Source organism: Panthera onca, chromosome F1, assembly GCF_046562875.1.
Source record: "Panthera onca isolate mPanOnc1 chromosome F1, mPanOnc1 haplotype 2, whole genome shotgun sequence".
NCBI lineage: Eukaryota > Metazoa > Chordata > Mammalia > Carnivora > Felidae > Panthera > Panthera onca.
In genome coordinates this window covers 43,568,281-43,595,968 of record NC_138355.1, presented here as the reverse complement: position 1 = coordinate 43,595,968, position 27,688 = coordinate 43,568,281, and the positions used below count along the sequence as shown (strand labels likewise).

At 46.7% G+C, this 27,688-nt stretch overlaps 1 protein-coding gene across 1 annotated transcript in view; it reads right to left on the bottom strand.

The window, feature by feature from the left end:
• Window positions 1–27,688, bottom strand: part of LGR6 (leucine rich repeat containing G protein-coupled receptor 6) — a 120,674-nt gene that overhangs the window by 44,543 nt on the left and 48,443 nt on the right. The gene's annotated exons all lie outside the window — the stretch shown is intronic.

The window sequence follows — 27,688 nt, the reverse complement described above, 5'->3', positions numbered from 1 at the left end:
AAGTCCTTGATATGCTACTTTTCAGAACAGGTGAACAGATGGTGGTGATCTTGTCTGTGCAAAACCAGAGATTTTTAGGTTTCATGAGAACTTCTAATGTAAATTATAAAAGATCTAGAAGTTCAGCCCAGCAAAGCAAGCCCATCTTAGCTTTTTACAGGTGTATCCCATCCGTGATGTCCTTTACCAATATGCTACTGTCTTCTGCCTCCTGGTCTCTTGGGCTGAAATCGGATCACCCTGGGTGGTTGGTCCCATGGGGACCAGACAAGCTGGCCTGTGACCATTGGTCTACTCCTAGACTTTTCTATCTTGAAGAGAGGCTTTGCCTTGAGGCATGGTTCTCCCACACGGTATATGGCACCTAAGTCACTGAAACCCAGCCTTTGTCCACAAAGGCGCTAAGACTCCCTAATCCTGAACCTAAAGGACAATTGATGTGACTGGGAGTTCAGGGTGTGCAGAGGAAGGTCCAGAAGTGCTTCTTTCTCTTCCCTAAGCCATTTCACCAGTGCTCTTCTTGCCAAACATCTTAAGCGCCACTTGGAGACACTCCCTGGCTTACCATCAAGGGGAATGGTGGACAGGCCAATGCTGGAACCTTAGATGGAAAAGCAAACTGACTGAGATAGTCCTTGAAAGCTGTGATTAGGAAAGACCTCCCACCCACATGAAACCTCACCTGATGGGACCAAAAACTTTTCAGTAGGTGCCCTCTACTGGCAAGGCATGTCACTCCAGATATAGTCTATACCAATGGTGGTCACCATACCCTTAATGGTCTGACTGACTGGAAGCTTATGAAAATACAGACTCTCAAGCCCCTCCCCAGGGTAGTCTAGTTCAGAAGGTCTGGGGTGGGGCCTAGGAATCTGTTTCTAAAGAACACCCTAGATGCTTCTTTGCACAGACAGGTTTAGGAAACATTGGATAAGTATCAGCTGCCGAGAAGACAGTGTCCCTGTGCTTCCTTATGTAGCTTACAATCCAGTGGGAAAGTCAGCCATATTCAGAGTGCAGTGATACGGGGGAAGCACAGGTGTGTGGGCCTCAGGAAGGGCCTCCCGGACAAAGTGATGTTTACATGCAGACCTGGTGGCCAAGGAGGAACCGGTCAGGGGAGGAGATGGGGAAAAGAATTCCAAGCAGAGCAAAGACATATGGGAAATTGAGGGTGCAGCGTTGTAGGAGACTGAAAGTGGTCAGGTAGGGCCGCAGGAGGGGAGAGAGGGGAAACAGGAGAGAAAAATGTAAGGTGGAGCTAGCTGGGTGGGCGGAGCCAGAGCTTGCTGGGCCCTGTGAGCAATGCTATGTTCAGGGAAACAGGGAGCCACTGAAGGGTTTAAAGCGAAGGAAGAACGGCCAGATTTCTGTTTCAGAGAGATTCCTCTGTTGACCTTGTTGGTATAGGAGAAGGGCCATATTGGAGGCCGGAAGACAGGCAAAGAGATAGTTGCTTTACACAACCTCCTGGTCCAGAAAGGGATAGCCGTACCCATAAAGCTTGAGAAGTAAATTTTGCCCCTCTGGTATTCAGTCCCAAAAAGTGTCCTCTCCTGATGGTGACCCCTGTTGCTCCTGACTCGGGAGAGTACGCTGCTGGCCTGGCAGGCTCCCTGTCACAACAAAGTCATCCAGCAATTCCAGGGGTCTTCTCAGCACCCCATCAGAATGCCACTGCCCTGGGGCGCCTGGGTGGCGCAGTCGGTTAAGCGTCCGACTTCAGCCAGGTCACGATCTCGCGGTCCGTGAGTTCGAGCCCCGCGTCAGGCTCTGGGCTGATGGCTCGGAGCCTGGCGCCTGTTTCCGATTCTGTGTCTCCCTCTCTCTCTGCCCCTCCCCCGTTCATGCTCTGTCTCTCTCTGTCCCAAAAATAAATAAAAAACGTTGAAAAAAAAAAAAAAGAATGCCACTGCCCTACTTACTTCCTCTCAGTGAGGGCAGCATCTTGGCCCCAGCTTTCTCAGAGACCACAGACAGACAGCCAAGCCCTGAATCTTAGAACTACACAGGCAGAGTGACCTTTGAGAGAGCCTTAAGAAAAGATAAGATTCAGACAAGGAGAGGTAGAAAGCGGGGTATCATGAGTGAAGGCTTCAAAGCAGGACAACACAGGGCCAATGTGGATGGGGGAAGTGGGCACAGATTTTAGACATCCTTAGGAAGTCAAATCAATAAGGCCCAACAACCCACTGGATATAGGGGACCAGGACAGCTAGGGCATGGCTTGTCAGACAGGCCTGCGTCCTGCTCTCTGCAACTGCTTACCTAAAGGGTAGAACAGACCCAGGAGGCCTGAATCCCCAAGGTGGGGGTGCTCCCTCTCTCTCTAAAGCCTTGGGCTGGGAGCAATCCTATAGTGACAAGTGTGACACCAATAGCAACCGATGCTTCTGCTTACTGAGACCTTGTCATACGCCAGGTGCAAGTGTGTGATCTGTGCTCTTGTAGCAATTCCACGACGTAGGTCTGATTAGCCCCATTTTACAGAGAGATGAAGCCACCCAGGGTCCCTTAGCCAGTGAGTCACAGAGCTGGGGTTCCAACCAAGGTTGTCGGGTGCCGAAAGCCATGTGCCTCACCGCTGTGTGATGCTGGTAACGGGGGGCATGAGGAGGGCGGGAACCTGCTGCTCTATTTGACAAAGCCTGAGAATCAGGGCAGAGGCCATGGCCGAGCCCCTGGTAGACAATGGCCCCGGGTATATGGACACAGGGAAGGTGCTATGGGGCAGACAGAAAGTGGCGCTGGGGCAGGGCAGGGGGGAAACCGTCTCTTACCCTGTGGCTTTGGCGGCATTTGGAAGCTACCTCTCATGCATATGCATATGTGTGAGTACACACGTGTGCCCATGCATGCACATGTGCACACTTTCACATGTAACCTATGGCCCTGATTACTCCACCTCCTGCATTTTGTGCAACCCAGAGGAAGGAGGGTCCGAGAGGGGTCACTTCTACCAGGCTGGGCCAAGCACAAGCCTGGCTCAGGATGATACTTCCCCAGGAAAGGGCTGGGCTGGATGAACCCCCGGGGCCCCTTTCTGCTCTATTGGAGAGAATGCCTCTCCCAGCTGGGCTTGTAGATCTCTTGGAGCGGGGTGGTGGAGCATGTTAGAAGGAAGGTGCCTGAAACCCTGCTCCTGATACCTGGGGACAGGGACGTGCCAGAGAGGGAAATCAAGCAAACTGACAAATGAAGAAGGTGGGATGAACACGTGGAAGAAATCAGATCTGAATTTGTGTTTAGGGTGAGCAGAATCCAGGTACGTCGCTCAGGCCAAGGTAGGCTTGGGCTGGGATGTGGACCCAGCATAGCGTTGCTGGATTTAGCAAATAAAAAGACAGGTTGCCCATTTAAATTTGGATTTCAGACAAATAACACATAATTTTGAGGATAAGTATGTCCCATGCAATATGTGGGTTGGAGCCCAGGTAAACCCGAATTTCAGATACACGGGAATAACTTAAAAAAATTTTTTTTAATGTTTATTTATTTATTTTGAGGGAGACAGAGACAATGTGAGCAGGAGAGAAGTAGAGAGAGAGGGAGAGAGAGAGGGAGAGGGAGAGTCCCAAGCAGATTTTCTCTCCCCAACACGGGGCTTGAACTCACGAAATAGTGAGATCATGACCTGAGCCGAAACTGAAAGTCAGATGCTTAACTGAGCCACCGAAGCACACCCACAAGGAATAACTTTTTAAAATTAGTAAGTCCCATGCAATATTCCTATTTTATGTGGTGACTCTAACCCAGGGGCTCTGGTGAGCAGGAAGGAAGTGTGAGCTTAGCCATCAGATCTAGTCACAAAGCCCCTCTCTTAACACTTTTGGGTTGCTTTCTTCAGCTATATAGGTTGACTACCTGCTCATCTCAGAGACTGAGGTTAAATGCAGACAAAATGCCCCATTTGAGGCCTGCTACCCAGAATTACCTTTCCTTCTAACAAGGAGGCTATCCACAGGGGCCCTGGGGACCCAAGGGAGAAACTGGGAATCTGGCAATTATGGATCCTCCTGGTGGGTTTGGCTGTGTGGACAGAGCACCCCCTTTGAGGTGGGTTTCCTGAGGAGCCCAGAGCAGAGTGGGGGAGGTAGCAGGGAAGAAAATGGAGCAGTACTGGCTTCTATTTTCCTCCTTCTCCTCTTATGGGACATACCCTCCCTCCCTCAGGGACCTCTGAACTTTGGGGAGCCCCCAAGAAGTCCCTTCCACTCTCTTCCTGTATCTGAAATTCAGGTTTACCTGGGCTCCAACCCACATATTACTTGAGACATACTTATCCTAAAAGTTATTTGTTATTTATCAGAAATCCAAATTTAAATGGTCAACATGTCTTTTTATTTGCTAAATCCAGCAACGCTATGCTGGGTCCACATCCCAGCCCAAGCCTACCTTGGCCTGAGTGATGTGCCTGGACTTCCAGCTCACCCTAAACATAAATTCAGATCTGGAAGGATGGGTGCTGTCTGAGGAAGCTGCCTGACCCCCCTGAGTCAGGGTTCAGGCTGTCCTGAGGTTCCTCTAGGGCAAGTGGGCCAGGCTCCCGTGCATCTGGGTGGGAGACAAAGGAACCTGTAAGCAACCAGCAGAATTCTCCATTTGGGAATAATGGACCTTTTTGAGCTGTTCCCCATCCACAGGTGGGAGGGCCAATCCAGACGGACTCTGGTTTGGCAGGAAGAAAAGAGCAATTATACCAATTAAGCTCTGGAATAAAATCAACAACCCCCAACAGCCCTTCTCTTTCTCCCACGTGGGCCTAGCCTGCTTGAATGATTCCTGACTATAATTCTTACCTGCGGCAATAGGGCAGATTCGCTGGGACCTCACAGGCCAGTTTGGGCTTGCTTGGGCTCTGCAGAAACAATTTAACCTTTCTAGGGCTTATCACACTCCCCCGACCCAGAGCTGAGGCTGAGGCAGGCAAGGGGGCAGGAAAAGCTTAAGTGAAGGTTGGGGGCCCTTCCCTCCAAGTCCAAGTCCCAAGGAGCAGGTGGTCTGAAAGTCACCTGGCCATAGGACATTCCAGAGAGCTGGCGACTTGGGGGCCTGGTCCTGTTGGACTAAAAGGAGATAAAGACCTAACAGGAAGCAAGTAGCAGCAGAAGATATTTGGGTTAGACAGCAAGAAGTTGCTCACTGACAGTGACCCAGAAGGACAATGGTGTAAACTCAGAACCACATTATATCAGCCTAAAGGAGCCTGGCAGCCTCACTCATTTTATATAAGGAACCTGAAGCCCAGAGAGATAAAGAGAAATGCCCAAAGGGAGTAGCAGGGCTGGGACTCAAACTCAGGGCTTCTTTCTACTTCTTTCCATCAGCCTGGCTTCCCTAAAAGGATAGGATGACAGAAAGACACACATCTCTCTCAGCTGCAGGAAGCATATTTATATCTGGAAACCAAAGTCCCTTACAGCCCATAGGGCATTAGATTGACCTAATGGATTCTTTCTGGAATTTCCTTCTTTAATCCATCTTATTTCCTACCAGATCTTAGTCACATACAAGACTAGAGGGACAGATTCAGGGCTCCTAGTGGACCACCAGCTGATCCACAGATGTCACCAGGTATTCATTTAAAAGGGATCATGAATGTGAAGTTCCAAGCTCAGGGCCTGTCACATAGTACCTGCTCCCTGAACACAGGCTGGCTTTGAATCTAAAGGTCAGCATGTCCCAGGGAAGGATCAAGAGGCCAGCAGGGAGAAGAAAGCAAGGATCTTTCTGTTCTATTACACTCAGGTCATGTGTGACTTGAGTCCTTTCTCCAGGCTGGAGCCATGTGATATGAGAGACTATGGTGATTATAGGACAAGATCCTTAGGAGCAAAGAAAATCTAGAAACCAGGATCCATGAAGATAGATGGGCTTGAAGTGGGCTCCACAAGCCTGGGGACATTCAGGGAAGACTATTGTTTCTCATCTATCTAGACAGAATCTGTGTTTCTAGGGTCCCTTCCGTGATGTGGTCCCCCATCCTAAGAAAGTATCCACAGCCCATCTTAGGCTCTGGAGTATCCCTTTCCTTTGTCAGCCCATCAGGTTTTTGCAGAGAAGGAGAGGAGAGCCAAGGTGCCATTTCAGAAGTTCAGAGACAGCTTTCATCCTGTGACTGGCTCACTGAGTTTGGTGTGCTTCTCTGCCCCAACTCTCACTCCTACCTAGCTACTTGCTTCTCTGCTTGAACCTGTTCACAATGCAGGCCTTCCCCTGTAGGATGGGCTTGTGATTTACAGGGATAGACACAAAATGAGAATGGAAAACCCTTATTCAAAAATGATTAAGAATTTCAAGATGGCGGGGAGCCTGGGTGGTTCAGTAGGTTGAACATCCAACTCTTGATTTTGGCTCAGGTCCTGGTCTCATGGTTCATGAGATGGAGCCCCATGTCCGGCTCTGTAATGACAGGCCAGACCTTGCTTGGGATTCTCTCTCTCCCCATCTTTCTCTCTCTACCCTCTCTCAAAATAAATAAACAATTTTTAAAAATAGAGAGAATTTCAAGATGGCAACAGCAGAGCACTAAATCTTTTGAGCCAAAGTCCTGAATAACTGCACAGGCCACATGCCCACGAAGCCAGTACTGCTCCTGAGCTCAGAAACCCTCAAAAGCTGTGGGCCAGACCTTCTGTTCTCAATTTCTGATTGTGAGTATGAGGGTAAGGAAGAGGTTGGGGGTGAGGTACCTTGAGGACAAGGACTATTTGTCACCCAGTTGTCAACTAGCTGCTCTGAGCAAAACCCAGTCTGGATTTTCACCTCAAAAGCCCCAGTCCCCATCCCCAGCACATACAGGCACAGAGGTGACTTTCAGCAGGACAAGGGGGCAGTACAGGGGCAGGGAGACTCTCAGGCTCTGGCTGGAGTGGAGTACAGGCAGGGTAGAAGGGGGAGGATATTGAAAGCGAAAAAAGAACAAAAAGCAGCCACTATGGAAATGGTTATTCTGTGGGGAAAATATTCTATGTGGGAGCCGTTCATTGCCTGGAGGGACCAACAGCCCTGACGGAAAGCCTGCCAGGGAAGGCGAGGGTTCCAGCAGAGAGCAGGCTGGCACCTGCAGAGTGGCGAGGAGGTGCTCCAGGGCCTTCCACAGGCAGCAGGCCCCAGCACCAGCCACAAGTGCCAGCCACCAGCCTCCGCATGGAGGGCCATGAGGCTCTAACAGTGTGTATGGGGGGTGCTCCCTGCCCATAGAATGCTCTGGCCCTGCTTATGGAGGGCTCGTGCATCTGGGGACCAGGCACACTCAACCAGCTTGGCCCCAGTACTCAGATGACTTTACCTTCAGACACACTGACACCCTCCCAGGCTCCCTTTGTAGAGACCACAGCCTGCCTCCTGTGAAGGCCCTTTGTGGTTCCATGAGGGACCCTGTAAGGTCTCTGCTACCCCCAAATATTTCCCCACTACCCACGGGGTTGCCTGAAATGCCCCCTCATTACATTAGTCTCAACTCAATCACTGTCATTCCTTTGGTCTTGAATTCAGTCGGATTGGATTTAGTTCAATCAAAAAGGATTAAAAAATTCAATCCGGTGGATTGGATTAAATCCACTAAACATTCACTGAATACCTACTGTTAGGCCAGTATTGTTCTCAGTTCTGGGATTCAAATAGTATAACACATAGTCCCTCTCCAGAGAAGCTCTCAGACTATTTATTATTTAATAAAAACAATATAAACTCTTTAGCTAACATTTATTGAGAGTTAGCTGATTGCCAGCTGTGTTTGGCATCTTACATATATTTTCATATTGAATCTCTACCCCATTCCGATGGAGTAGGAATCTTATTACCTGCGTCTTACATGCAGAAAAGGAGGCTCATGGAGGTGAAGCCATTTGTTTGACTCCAAAGCCTGTGGCTTTAAACCCACAGCTATACGTACTTCAGTCAAGTGTATAGAAAATGCTCAGGAAGCTGGGTCCCACTCTTTCTGTCTGTGAGAAATCCAGAAGACCTCAAGGAGAAGGTGGCATTTGAGCTGGCTCCCAAGGGAGGAGGAGGAGTTTTCCGAAGAGGCAGTATTAGAAAAGGGGATGCAAGTCCAAAGGAGCAGAAAGGGCAAAACCACAGAGGCAGGGAGGGTGTCTGGTGAATAGTCAATGGTGTACACATGAGTGAGAAGGGTCCAGAGATGAGACAATGAAAGCTGCAAAGGGGCAGATTATAGTGGGTCACAGGTTAAATTGGCATTTTAGGAAGATCACTGAGGCTCCCATGTTGGGATTGGATTGGGAGGGATGGGTGAAAGCAGAGGGCAGGGAGAGAGTTGGGAGTCTGTCTCTAGTGCAGAATTCCAAGTTCTCCTTATGAAAAAGTAAGGCTCTTGGGGCACAGGCCCCAGGAAATCAGAAAAGGTACAGACAGGAGGGGTGTGAGGCACCAAGGGAAAGCAAACTGAGTTTTCCAAGACTGTCAGGCCAGGAACTCTGATGTAAACACCTCATATCCCTCAGCTGCATAGAACAGAGGGGCCCAGGGCCAGCCACATAATTCTAGAAGTCTTTCCAATGTTGCTCATGTCCTGCGGGACCTCAGGCTGCCCCATCATCCTGATCCCCTAGCTCACGGGGGCTGCAGGAAGTGAATGCTAGGCAAGTCCACCCTTTGCCTCAGCTAACAACTTTTATTCCTGTCTAGGATGGTAAAGGTCAGGGGAGGGAAGAGAGAACCTAGACAATCCTTGAGCCAAAGCTCTTCACCTTGAAGTAGACACCGCTCAGCCCAGGTTTATTGATGAGTCTTCCCCTTGGCAAGATGTCAGTGCTTGTCCTGAAAGGCCCTTTCCATTCCATGAAAAGAAATCTCTTTGGGAATGCAAGCTGGTGCAGCCACTCTGGAAAACAGTATTGAGGTTCCTCAGAAAACTAAAAATAGAACTACCCTATGACCCAGCAATTGCACTACTAGGTATTTATCCAAGGGACACAGGTGTACTGTTTCGAAGGGACACATGCACCCCAGTGTTTATAGCAGCACTATCAACGATAGCCAAAGTATGGAAAGAGCCCAAATGTCCATTGATGGATGAACAAATAAAGAAAATGTGGTATATATATACAACGGAGTATTACTCAGCAATCAAAAAGAATGAAATCTTGCCATTTGCAGCTACATGGATGGAACTGGATGGTATTATGCTAAGGGAAATTAGTCAGAGAAAGACAAAAATCATATGACTTCACTCATATGAGGACTTTAAGAGACAAAACAGATGAACATAAGGGAAGGGAAACAAAAATAATATAAAAACAGGGAGGGGGACAAAACAGAAGAGATTCATAAATATGGAGAACAAACAGAGGGTTACTGGAGGGGGGGATGGGCTAAATGGGTAAGGGGCCCTAAGGAATCTACTCCTGAAATCATTGCTTCACTATATGCTAACTAATTTGGATGTAAATTTAAAAAAAATAAATTAAAAGTTAAAAAACAAACAAACAAAAGAAATCTCTTAGCTAAGGAGAATAGTCCAGCAGATGCTCTTAGACAGCTGATAACTTGGGGCTATAGTCAGAAAAGGTGTTGGCAGTGTGTCTACACTAGAAATAGCAACCAAGCTTCAAACCCAAGTGATTGAACGCCAGACCCACCTATAGGAGATTTCCTTCACACACCTTCTCTGTGCAAGGCACTGACATATATGTAGTCTGGGCAGCTAAGGACTCCCCAGACCCATGATTCCTCCAACTTGGGTGCTGTAACTTTCTAAGACAACACTGTCTAACAGAGCTTTCTGACATGAGAGAAAAGTTCAATATCCACAATATCCAAAATGGTAGCCACTAGGCACACGTGGCTATTGAACAGTTTAAATATGGCTGGTGTGGCTGAGCAACACCATTGAGCAATCTACCATTGAGTAGATTAAAATCTACTTAATTTTAATTGACACATGTGCTCAGTGGCTACCATACTGGACAACACAGCCTTAAGAAATTAGTCAGGCTCGGGGCACCCGGGTGGCTCAGTCTGTTGAGCGTCTGACCTTGACTCAGGTCATGATCTCGTGGTTCGTGAGCTCAAGCCCCACGTCGGGCTCTGTGCTGATAGCTCAGAGCCTGGAGCCTGCTTCAGATTCTGTGTCTCCCTCTCTCCCTGCCCTGCCCCTGCTAGCTCTCTCTCTCTCTCTCTCTCTCTCTCTGTCTCTCTCTCTCAAAATAAATAAACATTAAAAAAAAAAAGAAATTAGTCAGGCTCAATGCAAGACATTAGGGATACAGGCATGAATGCCTGACTGAAGGATCTTACAGTCTAGTAATGAAGATGAATAAATAAACAACCAATGGTGATGCAGTGTGTGTGTGTGTGTGTGTGTGTGTGAGAGAGAGAGAGAGAGAGAGAGAGAGAGAGAGAGAGCGAATCTGTGTGTGGTGTGTACCAAGAGTTGGGGGAACAAATAGAAGGGTGTGAGTTATTCACCCAAGGAAGGGAAGGTAGGACAGGTTTCCCAGAAGAGGTACATTTGTACTGGGCCTTGAGGAATAACTGAATTTCCACCAAGTGGACAAGGGAACAGGCATCTTGAGCACAGAAAGGAGTGTGTGCCAAGGTGCTGACCAAAGTACAACATGTGAACTAGCTGTGTGTGCCAGGAGCAAGGGCTTGGGTAAGATGGGAAAGGTAGTTGGGAAGGAAATGTGCTGGTTCTTGGGGGCTTTATGAATCTGAACTTTAACTTGTAGGCTTTGAGATGGCTTAGGCATTTCTCAACTATGGTTGAGAAACAAAACTCTGGTTGGGGAAGGGATGCTGGCAAAGATCTTGTCCTATGGAATCACAGAGCTCTTGACTTCAGATAGGTCTCTTTCCCCTCTCTGCGTTCAGTTTCTTCACCTGAAAAGGGAGGGTTAGCTTTAAGTGTCTTTCTTACTCTGTCCTTCTAGATGTGTATGCCTTCTTTGGACAAGTCTTCTGTGTTGTATCCTTGTGTACCCAAGACAGGGGCTTACTGAGCAGGCCAACTTATAAGCATGTGGTGTCATGCAGAGGCTTAGGGCAGCCAATCCCCACTCCCATGATCCACAAGCATTTCAAGATGACTAAAATTCTACCTATTGGACAATGTTCCTTCTTAAAGTGTAGAAGTTGCCTATTAACGATTTTTTTTTAATCTGGCAAGTATTATTAGGTAGTCTTTTAATGGAGAACAGCTTTTTGAGAGAAACTTCTGGAAATGGAACACAGACTTGGAATGCAAGAGCTTTGGGCCAGAACAAGCTGGGAGGGATGACCAGTCTAGGTGGGAGAAAGGCTAAGGCCAACTTTGGACCTTTGAACAACTTTACTAAGCCCCACTTAAGTGGCTTTTCTCTCCATTAGACTGGAAGTGCCCTGAAGGCATGGGCTTTGTCCTTTCTTTCCCTGAAACTGGCCCACAGTGGGCATTCAATCTGTTTGTTTGTTTATTGATGGAGTCATGAGCGCTTCCAGCACTGCTCAGAGAACTGCCTACTGAGAAACCAGTCATAGAAGTGGGAGCTGAAAGGGACCACACTCAACCAAGAGAAAAGGGGTGATCATCCAAGGTCAGAGAGTGAAGAGATGGCAGAGCCAAAGAAGGTGTTTGGCTTTGAGTCCAGCATTTACTTATCTCCTGCCCTTGTTCACCTGAAAGAAGGCATTCATTAACCACTGACCCATAGACAGTGCCATGGGGATAGCTCCCCAGAGGCCCCACAAAGGAAGATGTCTGCTTCTCTCCCTATGTTGCTGGCTGAGGCCTTATGAAGAGCTTGGTCTCCAAGAGCCATTTCTGGCAGAGTCCAACAGTTGGGTCCCACCCGTTGGGTCCTAGCCATGCCTTTATATACCCAGAACCCATTACCAGGCCCTCACAGGGTGTGCACAACTTCTGAGAGTCCAGAAACTAAAACTCTTGGGAGTTGGAACCCAAACACTCCTGGGGGGATGGATGGATCCCATGGTGACAGAGAGCATGGGGAGCAGAGGACCATGACTGAGCCACCAGAAACTTAGAGAACTCAAGGTTCCCTGCGGGGGGGGGGGGGCAGATGGAGCCTTCAATTAATCTTCGTGCTTCTGCTCATGATTGAAGGGCAAAGGGCAGCTTAGAGATACAGCAATGCTTTTTCCTCCTTCTCCCTTACACAGGGGAAGGTCTGAGTTTATTGGAGGAAAGTGATTTCATCAGTTCTGATTTATGCCACCTAATAAGATCTCTCCCCTCTCACTGTCAGCCTTTCAACAGATCAAAGGTGGGATATTAAAACGAAGGCAATTTCAACTCGTTCTCCAGGCTATGCTAATGCCCAAATCACCCTTTCTCTCCATCTGTCAGGAGAATTGATGGATGTGCAAGAACCCCAGGAGGCAGAGAAAGCATTTCCTTTGTATACATCAAAGGATGATACCTGAGCATTCCTCCAAGCCATTCCTTGTGTTTTAATTGGCAGCAATATATAAAAATAATTACCAGCCCTCCAGGAGGGAGTCAGGGAGAAGACTCTGTGTATAGTCTTTATGAGCTTCCCCAGAAGACATAGACCTAGAGATCTGGGCAGAAAGCCAGCTTTGTGGGTGACGATCCCGGAATCCTCGGGTGGGGACCACAAAAAGCCATCCTATCCATCCCCCAGCCTCTAGCCATTGGATTCCAGACATCAGGCTGGCTTCTGGGGACCTTCCTGGGCTTCCTGGGATGTGTTTGAGATCTGGATCCTGTGGTTGCCTGGGGCCTGGATGGCTGCCCTTGGCAAAAGGCACTGTGGTTGGTGGAGGAAGATGCAGATGGGGATTTTCCCAACTTGCCTCTCCAAAGAGGGGGCAGTGATGTCAGAGGTTTAGGGAATATAAGCAACATCCCAGCACTTTGAAGATACTTAAAAGTCATCCAAGCAGACTCTGTGGTAATAGGTACCAGGGAAAACCAAGCCACATGTTAATACTTCTAAATGTACCATGGGAAGAAGGGAAAAAAGAAGGAAGGGAAAAAAGTCTATATCATATCTGGTTTCCCTAACACAGGGTTCCAGTCCTTCCCATAGTCTATTTTTTCTTTCCTCATTTCTAGGGGCTCCAAGGCTCTTTATGGACCAGTATGAGAACTAGGGAGGTTATAGATATGTGGTATCAATCCTCTCCTCCCCAACGTCTCTACTTCCCATCAATCTATCCATCTATTTATCCATCTATTCATCTATCTGTGCATCCATCTGTCCACTGATGCATCCATCCATCCATTTATCCATCCATCCATCCATCCATCCATCCACCCATCTATCCATCCTTATAGACTAGAGAACCACCACCCCTCCACCACCATGTTGTGGTCTTGTCTTTCTCTTCATCAGTCATCCATGGCTCTGGTAAACTCTAAACCGTTTAAGCATGAGCTTCAGGATTCCTTCCCTGGATTGACTCTCTCACTAGCCTCATTTCTCAGAAGGTCTCCCACTCTCCATTTCATCTGGGAAATATACTTCTCTACCTACCTCCCTGTCTTGGAGCTCATGGTTTATTCATCTCTCTTCTTTTGCAAGGTTGGTGCCACTGTTTGAAATATGCTTCTCCCTCCTCTCTTCAAAGCTCTACTTAAACTCCTTCAAGAGCCTCCTGACCTAACCCCTCATGGTGCTGGTCCTTCCTATATGCATCATCTTCTCAGTCTTTCCTGATTGATCTGTAAGTACTTACTGTACCCTGAATCCATGCTAAGATCACTGACACGGAGAGACTAGACATAATCCCTCTCCTTTAGCCTAGGAGAGAAATGAAAGAAACAAGTAAAACACACTTAAGTTGTTTTCAGTTCAAATGGAGGAAAACTTAACCACCTTCTCACTAAAACACCTGCGAAGACACAGAAAAACTTGACATGATGAAAGACACAGAAAGACATGATGAAAACTTCGACTTTAACCAAAAGCAACACTTGAGGTAGCAAATGTGCCATCCACCACCACCACCCTAACCCCTATTTTTATATTTATCCAGAGATTTCAACTCCCTGAAAATAACATGGCAGGAAGGTAAGGACTGGAAGTGGCACCTTCATCCTGGGAGGTGAGTTTCCCCAATGAAAGGACCCTCCTGTGGCAGATAGAGGACAGCCTTAGTAGTCATGCATCTTGAGACAGAGCTCCATAGTAGCATCACCTAAGGAGCTTCTTTAAACCATGGTGCCTAGGCCTACCTCCAGAATTCCCAAGTCAATTAGTTCGGGCCTAGACATATTATCATTCAAAATTTCCTCCAGTGATTCTAATGTTCAGCCAGGCCAGCAAACCACCAGTTTAGCCTTTCAGATAGTCCTTGGTTGACAGAATCAGATAACTACTCACTGGGTGAGGAGTAAGATTCCACTGCAGGATACCAGAGCTATGCTAGATGAATATCTGCTTAGATGCTAAAGATTTGCCTGGGAATTGTACACACCAACCTGCTTTTCATCTATGTATCTGAGAAGCTGATTGAACTAGCACCAAAAGGCTAGAAAACCAAACCATTTAACTCACATTACCTCCCTAATGACAAACACTGCACCTAGATAAAATTAACTTTATTCAAAGAGAAGGAGAAAAAGCATAAACTCCAAGAGATATTTGTTAACCCATGTTCATAGCAGTATTCACAATAGCCAAAAGGTGGAAGCAATCCACGTATCTATTGACGGATGAATGGATAAATAAATACGGTATATACATATATAAATACAATGGAATATTCAGCTGTAAAATGGAAAGAAATTCTGACACATTCTACAACATAAATGAATCTTGGAGACATTATGCTAAGTGAAACAAGGCAGTCAATCACACTTACATGAGAGCTACCTAGAGTAATATATTTATAGACAGGAAGTCTATAGACTTCTGAATGGTGGTTCAGAATGGTGGTTGTCAGGGCCTAGGGGGAAGGAGGAAACATGGATTGTTGTTTAATGGGTATAGAGTTTCACTTTTGCAAGATGAAAAGAGGTCTGTAGATGAATGGTAGTGATGGTTACACAATGATATGAATGTACTTAATGCTACTGAACTGTATACTTATATATGGTTAAGATGTTAATAAATTTTATGGGGTTTTTTTTGTATTTTGCCACATTTCTTTAAATGTTTTCAAAAGATACAGAAAAAAAATTTAAGGTACTCTTTTTTTTAATTCTGAAGAACAAGAAGATGGTAATAGCATCTTGAAAGCCAGGAAAAGATCAAACCTCTGAATACAATTTATTACTACAATGAGGGGGGAAAAAGTAGATGCTTATTTGGCATCCTCAATAATGTATAAGAAATTTTGATCCCTAGGAAATAAGAGCAAAAATCCAAAGAAGAAAAAAAGCTGAGATATAAGAACATCAGCATAAAATGGGAAAAAGTAAAGATAAATTTGGAAGACAAACTGAAATGCAAAGGGAGCTGGGTGGGACATGGGAATGTTGCAAGGAAAGTAAAGTTGAAAGAGCAGAATTCAGATTTGCATTGTAGGTAATAATGAGTAGAACTGGCACCACAGAACATTGAATCAGCAATGGGGAGAACAAATACAAGACCCGATCTTTGAAGTCAGAATAAAAGATAAAAGTTATGAAAATGAAGATGAGTAAATAGGAGAGAATTGAATTTGAACTTGAAAACTACAGGTATTGCAGAGGATTAAACCCAGAGTGAATAGAGCAGAAGCATGACAGCTTTACCTGGGGGAAACACAAAACAAAACATTCTGAAGCTGAAAAAATATATTGTTAAGAAATGTTTATTATGTTCCAGGTAAACTGAATGAAAAGAAATTCATACCTAGTCATATTCTGCCAAAATTTTTAATTGTAAAGAAGAAACGAGGAATGTTATCAAAGAATCCACTTCTCAAAAAACGGTCTGGAACCGGACGGTTTATCAATGAGTTCTTCCAAAATTTCAAGTAAAAAATAACTTCTATGCTTTATAAACTGTTGCAGGAACAGAAAAAGCTGTATTCATACTCAATTCACTCTTTGAACTTAGTTTAGCCTAATAGCAAAAGCTATCAATAAAAGCACAGAAAAGAAGCTATAGACCATTCTCATTCATGAATATTTTATTAGGATATAAATATTCTAAGTATAACACTGGCAACAGAATAATGCAATAAGTATAATCTACCATCTACCACCATGAAGACAGAATGATCCCAAGAATACTATGGTAATTAAAATAATGAATTCTCTTACAGTATAATGGATTCAGTACATGTAATCTCCATATATTCTGAAAAGTCACTCAGTAACATCCGCAAATCCTAATTTTAAAGACTTAGAGGCACCTGGGTGGCTCAGTCAGTTGAGTGGGTCCGACTCTTGATTTGGGCTCAGGTTATGAACTTATAGTTTGTGGGATCAAGTCCCAGATGGGGCTCTATGCTGATGGTGTGGAGCCTGCTTGGGAATCTCTCTCTCCCTCTCTCTCTGTCCCTCCCCCATTCATGTGCTCTCTCTCTCTCTCTCTCTCTCTCACTCTCTCTCTCTCAAAATAAATAAATAAACTTTAAAAAAGTCAAGCATCATACTTTATGAGAAAATGTTAGAGATTTTCCTATTAAAATCCAGAACAAGATAAATATGTTCGTTGCCATAATTGTTAATAATCATAATCATTCTTCTGAAAATTCTGATTAATTCATAAGGCAGAAAACAGAAATAAAAGTTATACTTATTGTCTGAAAATAACATTAGATACCTCCAAAATCTAAGAGAACCAGTGGTAAAACCCTTATGATTAATAAAAGAATTCAGTAAAGTGCCAAGATACAAATGGATGTGTACATCTCAATATTTTCCTAAATTCTAACAATAACAGAAGATGGAATGCTGAAAGCATCTCCTTAACATTACTAGTAACCACCAAAAGAAGCTCATGAACAAACAAAATGAAATAAACATTGTGGAATAACTCTAGCAAGAAATGCATAGGTACTTCATGAAAAAACAAAAACCACAAAAGGTTACTGGGATGTATAAAAGATGTTTTGAATTAAGAGAAATAAGTCCTGTATGGGAATAAATTTTATAAATATGTAAATTGTGTACAATTCAATTTATAGATTTAGTGTTGTTCCAACTAAGATCCCAGTGGGATTTTTTTGGCAGGGGTTGGGAGTATCTTCACAAAATAAAACTAAAGTCCATGTCATAAAATAAATAGATGAGAAAAATAAAACAGAAAAATAGACTAGAACTCCTCCATCAAACATTAAAATACCTAATAAAAAACTATTAGAACTAATAAATGAGTGTAGCAAGATGGCAGGTTATAGGATCAATATATGAAAATCCATTGTGTTGCTACACACTTAAAATGAACAATCCAAAAATGAAATTAAGAAAATTCCATTTACAATAACATCGATGAGAGTAAAATACTTAGGAGTAAGTTTAACAAAAAATACAAAATTTATACTCTGAAAACTATAAAATGTTGGAAGAAATTAAAGAATACGTAAATAATGGAGAGACATCTCATAGTCATGGGTTAGAAGACTTCATATTATTTAGATGGCAATGCTCTCCAAATTAATCTACAGATTCAACACAACCCTCATTAAATTCGCAGTGTCCTTTTTTTTTTCTTCAGAAATTGACAAGCTGATCCTAAAATTCATATGGAAATAGGAGGGAGCCAGAATATTCAAAACAATCTCAAAAAAGAACAAAGTTAGAGAACTCACAGTTCCCAACTTCAAAATTTACTACAAAGCTACAGTAATCAAGACTGTATAGTAATGGCATAAAGATAGACATACAGATCAACTGAATAAAATCGAGAGTTCAAAAATAAATTCATTCTTTAATGGCCAGTTGATATCAACAAGGGTGCTAAGACAGTTCAACAGGAGAAAGAATAGTCTTTTCAAAGAATAGTCTTTGGGGTGATGAAAATGTTGTGTTGGAACAACTTAGCAAAAGAATGAAGTCAGATCTTTACCTTACACCATATACAAAAATTAACTCAAAACAGATCAAAGACCTAAAACTCTGTAAGATGCTCAGAATACAACATGGACATAAATCTTCTGGACCTTGGATTAGGCTATTGTTTCTTAAATATAACGCCAAAAGAACAAGAAACAAAAGAAAAAATAGATAAATTTTACTTCATCAAAATTAAAAGCTTTCAATCTTTAAAGGACACTATCAAGAAAATGGAAAGACCGGGGCACCTGGGCGACTCAGTCAGTTAAGTATCCAACTTCGGCTCAGGTCATGATCTTACAGTCATGAGTTTGAGCCCTGCGTCGGGATCTGTGCTGACAGCTCAGAGCCTGGAGCCTACTTCGGATTCTCCCTCTCTGTGTCCCTCCCCCACTCATGTTCTGTCTCTCTCTCTCAAAAATAAATACACATTAAAAAAGAAAGAAAATGGAAAGACAAGCCACAAAACAGGAGAAACTATTTGAAAATTATATATCTGATAAGGGAACTGTATCGAGAATATATAAAGAACTGTTACAACTCAACAACAAAAGACAATCCAGTCAAAAATGGGCCAAGGATCTGAGAAGACATTTCTCCAAACAAGATAAACAAATTGCCAAATAAGCATGTGAAAAACTGCTCAATCTCGTTAGCCATTAGGAAAATGTAAATCAAAAACCACAGTGAGATACCACTTCATACCCATGAGGATGACTATAATCAAAAAAGACAGTAACAAGTGTTGACAAGGATGTAGAGAAATCAGACCCCTTCCTCATACAGTGCTGGTGAGAACGTAAGATGGCGCAGCCACTTTAGAAAATAGTTTGGCAGTTCTTCAAAAACTTGTGCGTAGAGTTACCATATGAACCAGCAATTGCACTCCTAGTTAAATATTCCTAGTGAAATGAAAACATATGTCTACACAATGTTCATAGCTGCATTACTCTCAATAACTAAAAAGTAGAAATGACCCAACGTCCATCAGCTTGATGAATAGGTAAACAAAATGTGGTATGTCCATTCAGTGGAATATTTTTCAGCCACAAAAAGAAATGAAGTACTGATACATGCATGAATGAATACAGACATGGATGAGTCCTGAAAACATCATGCTAACTGAAAGAAACCAGACACAAAAAAGCAACGTGCTGTATGATTCCATTTGTATGAAATGTCCAGAACAGGCAAATCCAGAGAGACAGAAGGTGGATTAGCACTTGTCAGGGGCTGGGAGAAGGAGAGACGGGGCATAACTGCTAATGAGCAAAGGTTTTCTTTTGGGGATGATGAAAATGCCCTGGAAGTAGATAGTGTGATGGAGGTACAGGTTTGCCAACCTGCTAAAAACCACTGAACTTTCCACTTTATAAGGGTGAATTTTATGCTTCGTGAATTAATCTCCATTAAAAAAAATATTTAAATCCAAAATGATTACATCAGCACTATATTAGTGCAATCTTGCCGAAACAACAAAACAGATCCCAAATAATTTGTAAAGATTTAACGTGTCACAAAGGAAGCATGTCTGTTTATAAGAACATGTGTGTTCATACAGAATTACACAGAAATGTTAACAAGCATTGTGTCTGGGTGGTAGACTTGTGGGTGATTTTTATTTTCTTCTTTTTACTTTTTTGTATTTTCTAAATTTTCTACAATGAGTCAGAACAAAAATAAACATGTTTTTTAAAAACAAAGTGCGTCAGTGTATAATTAAGTCCCAGGCTCCGGAGTTGCTGAGATGAGGGAGGCCAGCAAGGGAGCTCTCTGCGGAGCCTGCATGGGGAAGGGCGCTGGCGAGGGAAAGATCTGAGAGTGAGCAGCGAAAGGACACTCCCTGCTTCACGTCTGCCTCTGTGTCCCTTCTTTCCCTGGATCTTCTACCAAAGCAATTGCCAAGCCCCAGCAACGGAATCTCAAGGTCGTGCCTCCTCCTCTTGACCCGAGGGCCATTGCTACGGCCTCGGTTCTCTCCGGCCGTGCCCTCCTGGACGGCTTACTGTCCCCCTTTGGCTAAGTCCCCTGTGCCCTCTCAAAGGCATAGATTTGTTAAAACCCTGCAGTGGCCTCCACCGCCTCCGAGGCGGTCCCTGGCTGGTCATCAAAGGCTCAGGCCCCCTCTCCAGGTCTTCTCTCAGGTAGGCTGGTGTGTGGTGCTACAACCTTGGGAAACGAGTCCTGCCTCCGCACTCCCCTGGCCCCCGAGCCAGTGTTCCACCTCCCGTGCCTCCAATTCGCTGCCTCCATGCTTTGCTCAGTCCCCTCCTCTCCCAGCAAAAGCTGTCCGTTTACCTCCACCTGTCTGCCCTTTATTCTACCTTCAAAACCCAATGGAAAGGTTGTTTCTTCCACGGAGCTTTGCTGATCTTCCCAATCGGAAGTTATCCCCACACACCATGGAGCTGCCCTCTCATCTCAGAAGCTGGGTTGTCAGGCTGCTGAGACTACCAGCATGGTGACTCCGTGCGTCCTTGTGGCCACAATTAGAATCAGATGATGTGGGTTCTCCAAAGTCCTAAACACTTTGGGAAAGATAGCTACAGCTTTGTGTGTGTATTTAGAGGCCCTTTATGTACAGTGACAGTGTCTCCTTCCTGCCCTTGCTCTAGGCTCCAGGTGGAGTCACGGTACCACCGGCATGGTAACACTGCCCCTTGGAGGTTTGAGGGAATCAAGGACCGTGTTCTCTATGTGTGTTGAGTCTTTATGACAAGACTAACCCAGAAAAGGTCTCAGTAGACTCCCATTTTATGAAAACCCCCTGCTTAGCGGAACCAAGTGGAGATTACCATGGCCTCGGAGGATGATAGGTTTAGGTTTGAAATTGCTGAGACGGATGTGGAGAAGTTAAGGTGTCCACAGTAAATGGTAGATTACACTGCAGATAGGAAAGCTGTTTAGGAATAAGATATCCGTCCCCTGTTTTCACTGACAGAAGTCTCAGACAATACTGGCAAGTGTCTGGGAGTGAGGACGCATTTTGGCATCGTTGCTGACTTGGACAGAGTAATTCCGTTGGACTTGTATTTAAATGATCTAAGTGGGGGCTCCTGGATGGCTCAGTCGGTTAAGCGTCCGACTTTGGCTCAGGTCATGATCTCACAGTTCATGGATTCGAGCCCTGCGTTGGGCTCTGCACTGACAGCTCAGAGTTGGCTTCGGATTCTGTGTACTCCCTCTCTCTGCCCCTCCCCAGCTTGTGCTCTCTCTCTCTCTCTCTCTCTCAAAAATAAATTAGTAAACATTTTAAGATAAATCAGTCCATTATCTCAGTGTTTTGCCCTTTGAAAAGAAATATATAAAACGAAAAAAGAAAAAAAGGAACCGGGTTGTCAAACTTCTCACCTATGCGGAACGGTAGGAGTTAGACAGATACGGAGTTGAAATCTCAGTTCTGATGCTCGGTGCCATGGGGTACCAGGCACAGCACCTGACCTTGCAGGAGCCCAGCAGCTGTCAGCTGCCCCCTTCCCGCTGCACTCTGGACCTCTTGTTTGTACCTGCCGTATTCTACCAGGCACTGTTTGTGAACGTGCTCTGTGTGTCCTGATTGCAAACTCATTGAAGGCCACTGCGCCCACTTGGTACTCACCGTAGATCTGCACAGTGAAAGGGATATGGAATGAGTGATACATGCTCACTCAGGGTGACCGACCACCTAAAGGGACCATTCCTGGGGTCAGGCGTCGGGGAGAATCTATCCCTCTCTGCCAATAGACCCTGGCAGGGGGTGAAAGGTCACAGCCTAGCCCCCAGATCCTGACTCTGCCCCTGACAGCCAGGGTTTCTCTGAGCTACCCAAATCCTCCTCCTCTTGTCCCCTCACTAGTGCAAGTGATGACACTGTGGGAGACAATTCTAGAGTTTAGTCTAATAATAGGAACACCATTTATTGTGTACTTAGGATATACCCGGTATAGATTCTACACATTATCTATGCATTTTCTCATAAATCTTCCTAACAATCACTTTATTTTCCCCAGTCTACAGATTACAAAACCAAGAGGCTCGGAACATTTAGACAATTTGCCCGTGATCCTTCATCTAGAAAATGGCAAAGCTGGCTTCCAAAAAAAAAAAAAAAAAAAAAAAAAAAAAAAAAAAATGGCAGCCTCTATTTCCAAAGAAATAGCTAAAATCACACACCACCCTTTCAGCAGAAAGGAGACAGATTTTCTGGGTCGTCACAGTCTAAAGCCCCAGACTGAACCGAGACTCAGAGGATGATAGACCTCTGCCAGGCCCCTCCCAGGCTGGACGGGTGAGAGTCTTGATTAAGGGGTTGGGTGAGAGAGCCCATGCACGTGCCTGGCACAGTGCCAGGAAGCCAGCAAATGCTCCCTGAGACTTACTTTCCTTCTGCCCTCGGACTTCCCAGACTCAGAGCAGCTTGGGCCCAGTCAGATTCAGAACACTTGTCAGGTCATACTAGGGAGAGAGATGAGCCAAGAAGGGTAGCCATCTGCCCTGGGATAGGCATGGAGCCCTTTCTCAGAACTTTCCAGACTTGCCAGAAGGTCACCACTCAGTGTCCCAACCCCCTAGTTCTGAAACCAGGTCTCTAGACAATATCTGAAGAGTATTTATTGTCTGTGCCCACACCCTGTCCCCCTCCACAAATCTGAATTCTGATCAGCTTCTCCTCTAGGTCCTGCAAAGACAAGAGAGTTCTGCCTGAATGTTTCCTGCTCTGCTCTGGCTAAGGCTTTCCCTCCTGCCCTCTTGGTTATGAAGATTGAGGATCCCTGCTTCGGGTACCTAGTGCTCCCCATGTGCCCATCGGGCTCAGAGTCAGATGGAATCAGTCTAGGAGGACTTCCTGGAGGAGGTGAGTGTCGCACTGAGATAGGAAGTAGAGAGGCTAGGCTAGGCAGAAAGAAAGAACAAAGGGTCCTTGACTGAGAAAGAACTTAAGCCAAAGCTTGGAGGTAGAAGAGGACAGACTTGGGGAACTAGGGAAAGATAGGGGTCAGTGACTTCGCTAGAATGAGTGGAAGGCAGGGACACCAACACGAAAGCAGACAGAACTCAAAGGAAGATTTGCCCCAGCCAGGCCTTGGGGGTCTGTGGGTGGTTTCTGATCAGAGGAACAGGATTACTTAAGTGGTGCCACCTGCCAGCTTGGAGGAAGCTTGGGTGCAGCCCCCCCTTCACCACGCCCCCTCTGACCGTTCTGCCTCAACAAACAGAACTAAGAATCCTGGGACCGCTTCGTTATTTCCAGCCTCCCCGCCACCTCCCCTACCCCACACACCAGACTACACTCTCCTATTCAGGCCCTTTTCCCTCTCCCCCTCCCGCCCCCTCTCCCTTCCAGGTGGGCCCCTCCCCTGCTCTCCAGATGTTCTGAAAGGTTTTCTACTATAAGGCCCTGCAGGCCCCAGGTTAGCAGATGTGCAGCTGAGAGGCAGGTTAATTGGGGCCAGGGGAGGCGGCTGGGGCTGGGGCTGGGGCTGGGGCTGGGGGCCGAGGCAGCTGCGTTGGCCCAGAAGGCCTGGTGCCTCCCGGAGGAGGCCTAGCAGACTCATTCCTGTCGGCTGCAGCTGACAGAGCAGGAAGGAAAGGGGAAGGGGCTGGGGGGCTGGCCCAGCTGGGGAACAGAGCCTCCTGACTCCCTGGCTGGGATGAATCCGGGGTTTCCTCTTCATCCCCACCCCCACCTGGAGCTCCGGAAATTATGAATGCCCCCCAGGTAGTCAGCCTTAGGAGGTGTTACCCCAGCCACTGCTCTTTATTTCAGTTAGAGCTCCATGCCCGACAGGGCCAAGGGCTGCAGGGACAGAGATCAACCCTAAGTAGCAGGTCGTTCTAAATAATGTTATTCTTGGCTTTGGAAGGTATGACATGGCTTTTTAAAAAATAAGTTTATTTCCCATCTCTGTTGTATTTAGACTGGGACACGTACTAAAGTGCAGCCCCAATAACACACCATCTGATGATGGAGGGTGAGAGCCCCGCTCACACCTTCTATCCGTGGATACACCGCACACAGAGTCCCCGCCCACGGCCGAAGCCACATCACCGTGTGTACCTGGCTGTACCACAGGGGCCCTGGATGCAAGTGGGGTCAGAAAAGGCCTCCTGCAGGAGGAGACATCTCAGCCAAGGCCTGATGGACAAGTGGGACTTGGGCAGGCAAGCAGATGGAGAAATAGGAGGGAGTGTTGCAGGCAGAGGGGATAGCAAAGAGCAGGAGTACCGGCTGCAGCCTAGGAGGGTTACAAGTCGCTCCCTCTGACCCCAGCAAAGGCTGGGAGGGTGAAATAGGGAGAGGAGGGCAGGGGTAGCTTAGCCAAGGAGTTTGGGCTTTGTCGTAGAGCAACTGGGAGTCCCTGAAAATTTTTAAGGAGGGGAGTGACGTGTTCAGATTTGCGTTTTAAGACCCACCTGACAGCAGCACGGGGGACAGGTTAAGGCAACTTCAGAATGGAAGTGGGGAAGGGGGGGCGCCTGGGTGGCTCAGTCGGTTAAGTGTCCGACTTTGACTCAGGTCATGATCTCGTAGTTCATGAGTTCGAGCCCCGCGTCAGGCTCTGTGCTGACAGCGCAGAGCCTGGAGCCTGCTTCGGATTTCGTGTCTCCCTCTCTCTCCATTCCTCCCCTGCTAGAGCTCTGTCTCTCTCACAAAAAATAAATTTAAAAAAAAAACATTAAAAAAAGTTTAAAAAAGAGTGGAAGCAGGGGACCATTCAGAGGCTGTTGCAACAAGCCAGGCAATGGATGATGGCGGGCAGATGACAGTGCACAGGGGAGTAAAGGCAGGAGGATTTATTCCGAAGCAATCCGGATGGACAGTCGCTGGGACTGATGAGATGTGGGAGTGGTGACAGAGTCAAAAATGACTGCCAAATCCCTGGATGGGGGAACCATATGAATGGTGGTGCCATTTCTTGAGACAGAATACTAGAGAAGGAGCACTCACAGGAGGGAAGATGGTGAACATTTGGGGAAATGTTCAGTTTGCGGTACCGTTGGCTCATCCAGCTGGAGATTCCAATGGGCAAGCCATGCGCCCATCTGGGCTAGAGAGGTAGACCCAGAGCCATCAGCATGTAGGCTAACTGGGTCCACGGGCAGATAAGAAACTTCCTGGGGGACAAACTGAGGAACAGATAGAACAGAGGGACAAGGAAAGAGCCCCCAAAGAACTCCACCATTTATAGGATGGGCAGGGGAAGAGGAGTCTGCAAAGAAATTGAGGAGGGGCCAGAGAGGTGGGGGAGAGCCAGGAGATCTGAGTTCCGTGGATAGAAGCCCCGGGAACAGAGGCCTTCAGGGAGAGTGGTCAACGTTAGCATATGCCGCTACGAGATCATGTAAGGTGAGGCCTGGAAGGGGCCTGCTGGACTTGGTGAAGGTCCAGTGACCTTGGTAAGAGCCATTCTGATGGTCTGAGAGGGCCACAGAAGCCAGACTGGAAGGGACAAAATGGTGGCATCTGGTATGGACTGGAAGGAGAGGAGAGAGAGAAAGTGGTAGCTGGAAGGGGCCTGGGGCAAAGCCTCAATAACGTATGGGTGGTCCTGCTGCTGAATGAGTATCAGTCGGTTAAAGGCACCTGGTGTGATGCTGTCACATGGGAGAAACTCAAAGAAAGTTCCTTCTTGCCCTCTCTTTTATCTCCTGCTTTCTTTCCTTCTCTTCCCTCCGTCTTTCCCAAACGGTTGCCTTGACACTGAGGTGAGGCATGGGGCCAAGGTCACCTCTTCTGATGGTCTTCTGTGGCCTCCAGCCCCAGAAAGGTGCTTCATTCTCTACTCACAGGGTGACTAAGGCAGGACCCCCTGAAAAATCCCCCGGAGAAAGAGTTAATTTCTTCTAGGAGGCATGGGGATTGGGGAGAGAGCTGGGGTGGCCAAACTTCACAAGGGGACAGAAGTGACCTCCTCTCCACGGGCTGCCAGGGCCCACCCACCAAGGCTCAGCATGCTTTTAACAGCCACCACCCCAGAGCAGCTCACCCCCACCAAGCACTGTGGGCCTTCTCTCCTCCCTCCCTACCACCCAGACCCCTCCAAGGTCCCCAAAGTCCTCGTGACCAGCTCCTTGTTTGAGTTGTTTTATTTAAGGGTGACAGGGGAAGGAACGGGCTCCAAGTCCAGAAACAGGGATTAGGACTAGCAAGGAAGAAAAGCCACCTTGGCTTGTGAGAGAGTCCCCCAGGGGGTCATATTCCAGAACAACTGATCTTAGAGCCACCTAGATGACACCTAGGCTCATAAATAGACAGTCCCCTTTCAGAGCAAAACATCATCTGCCGGCCTGGCCTGGGTTCCTGCTGGCTGTAGCACTACCACTGACTCGCTGGGTGACACTGAGAAAGTCACTTCCCCTCTCTGCTGCTTGGTTTCCTCACCTGCAGAAGAGGCTGTTGGACCTGCTGACCCCAACAGCGCCTTCCAGCTGGGTATTCCAAGGTCCTGTGGTCTGGGGTGGGCAGCCTCCACCCACGCAGCCTCTGCCGGTGGCCAGAGCAGGAGCCCGGTGTGTTCACAGCCTTTTCCGGTTGGCGTGTGGATTTCCACACTCCAGCAAGCGGCTGACAGCCACCTTGGCTCCAAAGGCTCATAAATGGGTGGAAAATGACTCATAGACTCTCGGAAAAGACCACATTTTCCCAGCCCCGGACAGTCTTCTCTCACCGGGATGGCGGGATGGCGGGATGGAAGGATGGCGGCAGGCTGGGGGAATGGGAAGCAGGCAGCCTGTTGCAGAGGTGCGGCCAGGGGAAGGCAGGCCGCAGGCACACGGGCGCTCTCTCCACCTCTTCCTGGCTGTGATCTGAACCTTCTCTTACCTCCTCTCTGGACTACTCTAAGACTTCCGTGGCACGGAATTTGAACAAGATGTTGTGAGCTCCCAGAAAATGTAGAGAGTGGATTGGAGTGAGATGGGGTCAAACCCCTTCCTGCCCCCAGCCAGATGCAGGCAGTGTGATTCCAGGGAACTTTCAGAAGGAAGTGCTCTAGCCTTTCCCCCTCCCTGTGGTTTTAGAGAGCCAGGAAGTTCTTCTCAAAGTCTAACCTTTATGTCTCCACCTGCATCCTCCAAGAGAGTATCTGGTACGTCTCATTGCCTCTGGGTGGGTCCACAACCAAACCTTGTGTTTCCACTCCATATGTGCAAGGGATTGCAGGGGACCAAAAAAAAGGGGGGGTGGTTTAAGGCTTGAGGACTTTGCATAGATGGTGGGCAGTGCGGGGGGCGGGGCGTGGTGAATGGAAGGCTTAGAATGATTGTGGCCCATCTTAACTGGGGTCCAGGGAGGGGCAGCAAGCCCTAGGAGCTCCTGGACAAAAAGAACAGTGATGCTCAAATTTTAATTGCATACCAATTGCCTAGAAGGTAAAAGGATGGGTCTTGTTAAAATGCAGATTCCGAGTCACTAGGTCTGGAGTGAAGGTTGAGAGCTAACATTCTCCCACGGCTCCATGATGCCAGTACTGCTGGCCCGTGAGCCACACGTGGAGTAGTGAGGGTCAGAACCGCAGTTCCCAGATCTGGGTCTGCCTCAGTGTCGTGGGGCAGATGACCGTAGGAACAGACCTCTGAGATCCCTCACAGCTGCCCTTCCGCACAGTCTAGGATCGGGGTTAAGAACACACATCGGCTTGGAATTCAGACAAACCATTTATCAATTCTGTGATCAACTCCCCAAACCTTAACTTTCTGTTCCATAAAATGAAAATCACGGTACCTCCTATAGAGATTTGTTGCAAGGAACAAAGGTGATGTCTGCTAAGCATTAGCCTAGAACCGGGT